Genomic DNA, 12,001 nt, shown 5'->3' with positions numbered 1-12,001 from the left:
GATGGGGTTCAGGATCACTTCACTTTGAAGAGTGATATGCATTCAATCATGGCTCATTTACAGAACTGGGCTACAGTGTCTGATATCCCCATTCCTGATCAGCTAGCAAAAGACAAAGGCCCTAACCCTATTCCTAATCCTAACCCTAACCCTTTCTGCTTACAATATACAGATATTATATATTTGAATATATTATCTTATATTCAAATCAGAGAGAAAAATAATCATAAACATGCTAAGTTATGGTAAGCTAGATGGAGTTCAGGATGACTTCACTTTGAAGAGTGATATGCATTCTATCATGGCTCATTTACAGAACTGGGCTACAGTGTCTGATATCCCCATTCCTGATCAGCTAGCAAAAGACAAAGGCCCTAACCCTAACCCTAACCCTTTCCGCTTACAATATACAGATATTATATATTTGAATATATTATCTTATATTCAAATCAGAGAGAAAAATAATCATAAACATGCCAAGTTATGGTACGCTAGATGGGGTTTAGGATGACTTCACTTTGAAGAGTGATATGCATTCAATCATGGCTCATTTACAAAACTGGGCTACAGTGTCTGATATCCCCATTCCTGATCAGCTAGCAAAAGACAAAGGACCTAACACTAACCCTAACCCTAACCCTAACCCTTTCCGCTTACAATATACAGATATTATATATTTGAATATATTATCTTATATTCAAATCAGAGAGAAAAATAATCATAAGCATGCTAAGTTATGGTAAGCTAGATGGGTTTCAGGATCACTTTACTTTGAAGAGTGATATGCATTCAATCATGGCTCATTTACAGAACTGGGCTACAGTGTCTGATATCCCCATTCCGGATTAGCTAGCAAAAGACAAAGGACCTAACACTAACACTAACCCTAATCCTTTCCGCTTAGAATATACAGATATTATATATTTGAATATAATATCTTATATTCAAATCAGAGAGAAAAATAATCATAAGCATGCTAAGTTATGGTAAGCTAGATGGGGTTCAGGATCACTTCACTTTGAAGAGTGATATGCATTCAATCATGGCTCATTTACAGAACGGGGCTATAGTGTCTGATATCCCCATTCCTGATCAGCTAGCAAAAGACAAAGGCCCTAACCCTAACCCTTTCCGCTTCCAATATACAGATATTATATATTTGAATATATTATCTTATATTCAAATCAGAGAGAAAAATAATCATAAACATGCTAAGTTATGGTAAGCTAGATGGAGTTCAGGACGACTTCACTTTGAAGAGTGATATGCATTCTATCATGGCTCATTTACAGAACTGGGCTACAGTGTCTGATATCCCCATTCCTGATCAGCTAGCAAAAGACAAAGGCCCTAACCCTAACCCTAACCCTAGTCCCGAGTCCCTTTTTGGGAAAGGGGGCGGTTTAGAAATGCTAAGAATAAATCCTAATCCTAACCCTAACCCTTTCCTTTTCCAATATACAGATATTATATATTTGAATATATTATCTTATATTCAAATCAGAGAGAAAAATAATCATAAACATGCTAAGGTATGGTAAGCTAGATGGAGTTTAGGACGACTTCACTTTGAAGAGTGATATGCATTCAATCATGGCTCATTTACAGAACTGGGCTACAGTGTCTGATATCCCCATTCCTGATCAGCTAGCAAAAGACAAAGGCCCTAACCCTAACCCTAACCCTAACCCTAACCCTTTCCGCTTCCAATATACAGATATTATATATTTGAATATATTATCTTATATTCAAATCAGAGAGAAAAATAATCATAAACATGCTAAGTTATGGTAAGCTAGATGGAGTTCAGGACGACTTCACTTTGAAGAGTGATATGCATTCTATCATGGCTCATTTACAGAACTGGGCTACAGTGTCTGATATCCCCATTCCTGATCAGCTAGCAAAAGACAAAGGCCCTAACCCTAACCCTAACCCTAGTCCCGAGTCCCTTTTTGGGAAAGGGGGCGGTTTAGAAATGCTAAGAATAAATCCTAATCCTAACCCTAACCCTTTCCTTTTCCAATATACAGATATTATATATTTGAATATATTATCTTATATTCAAATCAGAGAGAAAAATAATCATAAACATGCTAAGTTATGGTAAGCTAGATGGAGTTTAGGACGACTTCACTTTGAAGAGTGATATGCATTCAATCATGGCTCATTTACAGAACTGGGCTACAGTGTCTGATATCCCCATTCCTGATCAGCTAGCAAAAGACAAAGGACCTAACACTAACCCTAACCCTAACCCTAACCCTTTCCGCTTACAATATACAGATATTATATATTTGAATATATTATCTTATATTCAAATCAGAGAGAAAAATAATCATAAACATGCTAAGTTATGGTACGCTAGATGGAGTTCAGGATGACTTCACTTTGAAGAGTGATATGCATTCAATCATGGCTCATTTACAGAACTGGGCTACAGTGTCTGATATCCCCATTCCTGATCAGCTAGCAAAAGACAAAGGCCCTAACCCTAATCCTAACCCTAACCCTAACCCTTTCCGCTTACAATATAGAGATATTATATATTTGAATATATTATCTTATATTCAAATCAGAGAGAAAAATAATCATAAACATGCTAAGTTATGGAACGCTAGATGGAGTTCAGGATGACTTCACTTTGAAGAGTGATATGCATTCAATCATGGCTCATTTACAGAACTGGGCTACAGTGTCTGATATCCCCATTCCTGATCAGCTAGCAAAAGACAAAGGCCCTAACCCTAACCCTAACCCTAACCCTAACCCTTTCCGCTTCCAATATACAGATATTATATATTTGAATATATTATCTTATATTCAAATCAGAGAGAAAAATAATCATAAACATGCTAAGTTATGGTACGCTAGATGGAGTTCAGGATGACTTCACTTTGAAGGGTGATATGCATTCAATCATGGCTCTTTTACAGAACTGGGCTACAGTGTCTGATATCCCCATTCCTGATCAGCTAGCAAAAGACAAAGGCCCTAACCCTAACCCTAACCCTAACCCTTTCCGCTTCCAATATACAGATATTATATATTTGAATGTATTATCTTATATTCAAATCAGAGAGAAAAATAATCATAAACACGCTAAGTTATGGTACGCTAGATGGAGTTCAGGATGACTTCACTTTGAAGAGTGATATGCATTCAATCATGGCTCATTTACAGAACTGGGCTACAGTGTCTGATATCCCCATTCCTGATCAGCGAGCAAAAGACAAAGGCCCTAACCCTAACCCTTTCCGCTTCCAATATACAGATATTATATATTTGAATATATTATCTTATATTCAAATCAGAGAGAAAAATAATCATAAACATGCTAAGTTATGGTAAGCTAGATGGAGTTCAGGATGACTTCACTTTGAAGAGTGATATGCATTCTATCATGGCTCATTTACAGAACTGGGCTACAGAGTCTGATATCCCCATTCCTGATCAGCTAGCAAAAGACAAAGGACCTAACACTAACCCTAACCCTAACCCTAACCCTTTCCGCTTACAATATACAGATATTATATATTTGAATATATTATCTTATATTCAAATCAGAGAGAAAAATAATCATAAGCATGCTAAGTTATGGTAAGCTAGATGGGGTTCAGGATCACTTTACTTTGAAGAGTGATATGCATTCAATCATGGCTCATTTACAGAACTGGGCTACAGTGTCTGATATCCCCATTCCAGATTAGCTAGCAAAACACAAAGGACCTAACACTAACCCTAACCCTAACCCTTTCCGCTTAGAATATACAGATATTATATATTTGAATATATTATCTTATATTCAAATCAGAGAGAAAAATAATCATAAGCATGCTAAGTTATGGTAAGCTAGATGGGGTTCAGGATCACTTCACTTTGAAGAGTGATACGCATTCAATCATGGCTCATTTACAGAACTGGGCTACAGTGTCTGATATCCCCATTCCTGATCAGCTAGCAAAAGACAAAGGCCCTAACCCTATTCCTAATCCTAACCCTAACCCTTTCTGCTTACAATATACAGATATTATATATTTGAATATATTATCTTATATTCAAATCAGAGAGAAAAATAATCATAAACATGCTAAGTTATGGTAAGCTAGATGGAGTTCAGGATGACTTCACTTTGAAGAGTGATATGCATTCTATCATGGCTCATTTACAGAACTGGGCTACAGTGTCTGATATCCCCATTCCTGATCAGCTAGCAAAAGACAAAGGCCCTAACCCTAACCCTAACCCTTTCCGCTTACAATATACAGATATTATATATTTGAATATATTATCTTATATTCAAATCAGAGAGAAAAATAATCATAAACATGCCAAGTTATGGTACGCTAGATGGAGTTTATGATGACTTCACTTTGAAGAGTGATATGCATTCAATCATGGCTCATTTACAAAACTGGGCTACAGTGTCTGATATCCCCATTCCTGATCAGCTAGCAAAAGACAAAGGACCTAACACTAACCCTAACCCTAACCCTAACCCTTTCCGCTTACAATATACAGATATTATATATTTGAATATAATATCTTATATTCAAATCAGAGAGAAAAATAATCATAAGCATGCTAAGTTATGGTAAGCTAGATGGGGTTCAGGATCACTTCACTTTGAAGAGTGATATGCATTCAATCATGGCTCATTTACAGAACGGGGCTACAGTGTCTGATATCCCCATTCCTGATCAGCTAGCAAAAGACAAAGGCCCTAACCCTAACCCTTTCCGCTTCCAATATACAGATATTATATATTTGAATATATTATCTTATATTCAAATCAGAGAGAAAAATAATCATAAACATGCTAAGTTATGGTAAGCTAGATGGAGTTCAGGACGACTTCATTTTGAAGAGTGATATGCATTCTATCATGGCTCATTTACAGAACTGGGCTACAGTGTCTGATATCCCCATTCCTGATCAGCTAGCAAAAGACAAAGGCCCTAACCCTAACCCTAACCCTAACCCTTTCCGCTTCCAATATACAGATATTATATATTTGAATATATTATCTTATATTCAAATCAGAGAGAAAAATAATCATAAACATGCTAAGTTATGGTACGCTAGATGGAGTTCAGGATGACTTCACTTTGAAGAGTGATATGCATTCAATCATGGCTCATTTACAGAACTGGGCTACAGTGTCTGATATCCCCATTCCTGATCAGCTAGAAAAAGACAAAGGCCCTAACCCTAACCCTAAACCTAACCCTAACCCTTTCCTTTTCCAATATACAGATATTATATATTTGAATATATTATCTTATATTCAAATCAGAGAGAAAAATAATCATAAGCATGCTAAGTTATGGTAAGCTAGATGGGGTTCAGGATCACTTCACTTTGAAGAGTGATACGCATTCAATCATGGCTCATTTACAGAACTGGGCTACAGTGTCTGATATCCCCATTCCTGATCAGCTAGCAAAAGACAAAGGCCCTAACCCTATTCCTAATCCTAACCCTAACCCTTTCTGCTTACAATATACAGATATTATATATTTGAATATATTATCTTATATTCAAATCAGAGAGAAAAATAATCATAAACATGCTAAGTTATGGTAAGCTAGATGGAGTTCAGGATGACTTCACTTTGAAGAGTGATATGCATTCTATCATGGCTCATTTACAGAACTGGGCTACAGTGTCTGATATCCCCATTCCTGATCAGCTAGCAAAAGACAAAGGCCCTAACCCTAACCCTAACCCTTTCCGCTTACAATATACAGATATTATATATTTGAATATATTATCTTATATTCAAATCAGAGAGAAAAATAATCATAAACATGCCAAGTTATGGTACGCTAGATGGAGTTTATGATGACTTCACTTTGAAGAGTGATATGCATTCAATCATGGCTCATTTACAAAACTGGGCTACAGTGTCTGATATCCCCATTCCTGATCAGCTAGCAAAAGACAAAGGACCTAACACTAACCCTAACCCTAACCCTAACCCTTTCCGCTTACAATATACAGATATTATATATTTGAATATAATATCTTATATTCAAATCAGAGAGAAAAATAATCATAAGCATGCTAAGTTATGGTAAGCTAGATGGGGTTCAGGATCACTTCACTTTGAAGAGTGATATGCATTCAATCATGGCTCATTTACAGAACGGGGCTACAGTGTCTGATATCCCCATTCCTGATCAGCTAGCAAAAGACAAAGGCCCTAACCCTAACCCTTTCCGCTTCCAATATACAGATATTATATATTTGAATATATTATCTTATATTCAAATCAGAGAGAAAAATAATCATAAACATGCTAAGTTATGGTAAGCTAGATGGAGTTCAGGACGACTTCATTTTGAAGAGTGATATGCATTCTATCATGGCTCATTTACAGAACTGGGCTACAGTGTCTGATATCCCCATTCCTGATCAGCTAGCAAAAGACAAAGGCCCTAACCCTAACCCTAACCCTAACCCTTTCCGCTTCCAATATACAGATATTATATATTTGAATATATTATCTTATATTCAAATCAGAGAGAAAAATAATCATAAACATGCTAAGTTATGGTACGCTAGATGGAGTTCAGGATGACTTCACTTTGAAGAGTGATATGCATTCAATCATGGCTCATTTACAGAACTGGGCTACAGTGTCTGATATCCCCATTCCTGATCAGCTAGAAAAAGACAAAGGCCCTAACCCTAACCCTAAACCTAACCCTAACCCTTTCCTTTTCCAATATACAGATATTATATATTTGAATATATTATCTTATATTCAAATCAGAGAGAAAAATAATCATAAACATGCTAAGTTTTGGTACGCTAGATGGAGTTCAGGATGACTTCGCTTTGAAGAGTGATATGCATTCAATCATGGCTCATTTACAGAACTGGGCTACAGTGTCTGATATCCCCATTCCTGATCAGCTAGCAAAAGACAAAGGCCCTAACCCTAATCCTAATCCTAACCCTAACCCTAACCCTTTCCGCTTACAATATACAGATATTATATGTTTGAATATATTATCTTATATTCAAATCAGAGAGAAAAATAATCATAAACATGCTAAGTTATGGTACGCTAGATGGAGTTCAGGATGACTTCACTTTGAAGAGTGATATGCATTCAATCATGGCTCATTTACAGAACTGGGCTACAGTGTCTGATATCCCCATTCCTGATCAGCGAGCAAGAGACAAAGGCCCTAACCCTAACCCTTTCCGCTTCCAATATACAGATATTATATATTTGAATATATTATCTTATATTCAAATCAGAGAGAAAAATAATCATAAGCATGCTAAGTTATGGTAAGCTAGATGGGGTTCAGGATCACTTCACTTTGAAGAGTGATATGCATTCAATCATGGCTCATTTACAGAACTGGGCTACAGTGTCTGATATCCCCATTCCTGATCAGCTAGCAAAAGACAAAGGCCCTAACTCTAACCCTAACCCTTTCCGCTTCCAATACACAGATATTATATATTTGAATATATTATCTTATATTCAAATCAGAGAGAAAAATAATCATAAACATGCTAAGTTTTGGTACGCTAGATGGAGTTCAGGATGACTTCGCTTTGAAGAGTGATATGCATTCAATCATGGCTCATTTACAGAACTGGGCTACAGTGTCTGATATCCCCATTCCTGATCAGCTAGCAAAAGACAAAGGCCCTAACACTAATCCTAATCCTAAACCTAACCCTAACCCTTTCCGCTTACAATATACAGATATTATATGTTTGAATATATTATCTTATATTCAAATCAGAGAGAAAAATAATCATAAACATGCTAAGTTATGGTACGCTAGATGGAGTTCAGGATGACTTCACTTTGAAGAGTGATATGCATTCAATCATGGCTCATTTACAGAACTGGGCTACAGTGTCTGATATCCCCATTCCGGATTAGCTAGCAAAAGACAAAGGCCCTAACTCTAACCCTAACCCTAACCCTAACCCTTTCCGCTTCCAATATACAGATATTATATATTTGAATATATTATCTTATATTCAAATCAGAGAGAAAAATAATCATAAACATGCTAAGTTATGGTAAGCTAGATGGAGTTCAGGATGACTTCACTTTGAAGAGTGATATGCATTCTATCATGGCTCATTTACAGAACTGGGCTACAGTGTCTGATATCCCCATTCCTGATCAGCTAGCAAAAGACAAAGGACCTAACACTAACCCTAACCCTAACCCTAACCCTTTCCGCTTACAATATACAGATATTATATATTTGAAAATATTATCTTATATTCAAATCAGAGAGAAAAATAATCATAAGCATGCTAAGTTATGGTAAGCTAGATGGGGTTCAGGATCACTTTACTTTGAAGAGTGATATGCATTCAATCATGGCTCATTTACAGAACTGGGCTACAGTGTCTGATATCCCCATTCCGGATTAGCTAGCAAAACACAAAGGACCTAACACTAACCCTAACCCTAACCCTTTCCGCTTAGAATATACAGATATTATATATTTGAATATATTATCTTATATTCAAATCAGAGAGAAAAATAATCATAAGCATGCTAAGTTATGGTAAGCTAGATGGGGTTCAGGATCACTTCACTTTGAAGAGTGATATGCATTCAATCATGGCTCATTTACAGAACTGGGCTACAGTGTCTGATATCCCCATTCCTGATCAGCTAGCAAAAGACAAAGGCCCTAACCCTATTCCTAATCCTAACCCTAACCCTTTCTGCTTACAATATACAGATATTATATATTTGAATATATTATCTTATATTCAAATCAGAGAGAAAAATAATCATAAACATGCTAAGTTATGGTAAGCTAGATGGAGTTCAGGATGACTTCACTTTGAAGAGTGATATGCATTCTATCATGGCTCATTTACAGAACTGGGCTACAGTGTCTGATATCCCCATTCCTGATCAGCTAGCAAAAGACAAAGGCCCTAACCCTAACCCTAACCCTTTCCGCTTACAATATACAGATATTATATATTTGAATATATTATCTTATATTCAAATCAGAGAGAAAAATAATCATAAACATGCCAAGTTATGGTACGCTAGATGGAGTTTAGGATGACTTCACTTTGAAGAGTGATATGCATTCAATCATGGCTCATTTACAAAACTGGGCTACAGTGTCTGATATCCCCATTCCTGATCAGCTAGCAAAAGACAAAGGACCTAACACTAACACTAACCCTAACCCTTTCCGCTTAGAATATACAGATATTATATATTTGAATATATTATCTTATATTCAAATCAGAGAGAAAAATAATCATAAACATGCTAAGTTATGGTACGCTAGATGGAGTTCAGGATGACTTCACTTTGAAGAGTGATATGCATTCAATCATGGCTCATTTACAGAACTGGGCTACAGTGTCTGATATCCCCATTCCTGATCAGCGAGCAAGAGACAAAGGCCCTAACCCTAACCCTTTCCGCTTCCAATATACAGATATTATATATTTGAATATATTATCTTATATTCAAATCAGAGAGAAAAATAATCATAAGCATGCTAAGTTATGGTAAGCTAGATGGGGTTCAGGATCACTTCACTTTGAAGAGTGATATGCATTCAATCATGGCTCATTTACAGAACTGGGCTACAGTGTCTGATATCCCCATTCCTGATCAGCTAGCAAAAGACAAAGGCCCTAACCCTATTCCTAATCCTAACCCTAACCCTTTCTGCTTACAATATACAGATATTATATATTTGAATATATTATCTTATATTCAAATCAGAGAGAAAAATAATCATAAACATGCTAAGTTATGGTACGCTAGATGGAGTTCAGGATGACTTCACTTTGAAGAGTAATATGCATTCAATCATGGCTCATTTACAGAACTGGGCTACAGTGTCTGATATCCCCATTCCTGATCAGCTAGCAAAAGACAAAGGCCCTAACTCTAACCCTAACCCTTTCCGCTTCCAATACACAGATATTATATATTTGAATATATTATCTTATATTCAAATCAGAGAGAAAAATAATCATAAACATGCTAAGTTTTGGTACGCTAGGTGGAGTTCAGGATGACTTCACTTTGAAGAGTGATATGCATTCAATCATGGCTCATTTACAGAACTGGGCTACAGTGTCTGATATCCCCATTCCGGATTAGCTAGCAAAAGACAAAGGCCCTAACTCTAACCCTAACCCTAACCCTAACCCTTTCCGCTTCCAATATACAGATATTATATATTTGAATATATTATCTTATATTCAAATCAGAGAGAAAAATAATCATAAACATGCTAAGTTATGGTACGCTAGATGGAGTTCAGGATGACTTCACTTTGAAGAGTGATATGCATTCAATCATGGCTCATTTACAGAACTGGGCTACAGTGTCTGATATCCCCATTCCTGATCAGCGAGCAAGAGACAAAGGCCCTAACCCTAACCCTTTCCGCTTCCAATATACAGATATTATATATTTGAATATATTATCTTATATTCAAATCAGAGAGAAAAATAATCATAAGCATGCTAAGTTATGGTAAGCTAGATGGGGTTCAGGATCACTTCACTTTGAAGAGTGATATGCATTCAATCATGGCTCATTTACAGAACTGGGCTACAGTGTCTGATATCCCCATTCCTGATCAGCTAGCAAAAGACAAAGGCCCTAACCCTATTCCTAATCCTAACCCTAACCCTTTCTGCTTACAATATACAGATATTATATATTTGAATATATTATCTTATATTCAAATCAGAGAGAAAAATAATCATAAACATGCTAAGTTATGGTACGCTAGATGGAGTTCAGGATGACTTCACTTTGAAGAGTAATATGCATTCAATCATGGCTCATTTACAGAACTGGGCTACAGTGTCTGATATCCCCATTCCTGATCAGCTAGCAAAAGACAAAGGCCCTAACTCTAACCCTAACCCTTTCCGCTTCCAATACACAGATATTATATATTTGAATATATTATCTTATATTCAAATCAGAGAGAAAAATAATCATAAACATGCTAAGTTTTGGTACGCTAGGTGGAGTTCAGGATGACTTCACTTTGAAGAGTGATATGCATTCAATCATGGCTCATTTACAGAACTGGGCTACAGTGTCTGATATCCCCATTCCGGATTAGCTAGCAAAAGACAAAGGCCCTAACTCTTACCCTAACCCTAACCCTAACCCTTTCCGCTTCCAATATACAGATATTATATATTTGAATATATTATCTTATATTCAAATCAGAGAGAAAAATAATCATAAACATGCTAAGTTATGGTAAGCTAGATGGAGTTCAGGATGACTTCACTTTGAAGAGTGATATGCATTCTATCATGGCTCATTTACAGAACTGGGCTACAGTGTCTGATATCCCCATTCCTGATCAGCTAGCAAAAGACAAAGGACCTAACACTAACCCTAACCCTAACCCTAACCCTTTCCGCTTACAATATACAGATATTATATGTTTGAATATATTATCTTATATTCAAATCAGAGAGAAAAATAATCATAAACATGCTAAGTTTTGGTACGCTAGATGGAGTTCAGGATGACTTCGCTTTGAAGAGTGATATGCATTCAATCATGGCTCATTTACAGAACTGGGCTACAGTGTCTGATATCCCCATTCCTGATCAGCTAGCAAAAGACAAAGGCCCTAACCCTAATCCTAATCCTAACCCTAACCCTAACCCTTTCCGCTTACAATATACAGATATTATATGTTTGAATATATTATCTTATATTCAAATCAGAGAGAAAAATAATCATAAACATGCTAAGTTATGGTACGCTAGATGGAGTTCAGGATGACTTCACTTTGAAGAGTGATATGCATTCAATCATGGCTCATTTACAGAACTGGGCTACAGTGTCTGATATCCCCATTCCTGATCAGCGAGCAAAAGACAAAGGCCCTAACCCTAACCCTTTCCGCTTCCAATATACAGATATTATATATTTGAATATATTATCTTATATTCAAATCAGAGAGAAAAATAATCATAAACATGC

This window comes from Natrix helvetica, assembly GCF_964273705.1.
Source record: "Natrix helvetica genome assembly, chromosome: W".
Classification (NCBI taxonomy): Eukaryota; Metazoa; Chordata; class Lepidosauria; order Squamata; family Natricidae; genus Natrix; species Natrix helvetica.
The sequence above is the reverse complement of the archived record's forward strand: the minus strand, read 5'-3'. Positions refer to the sequence as shown.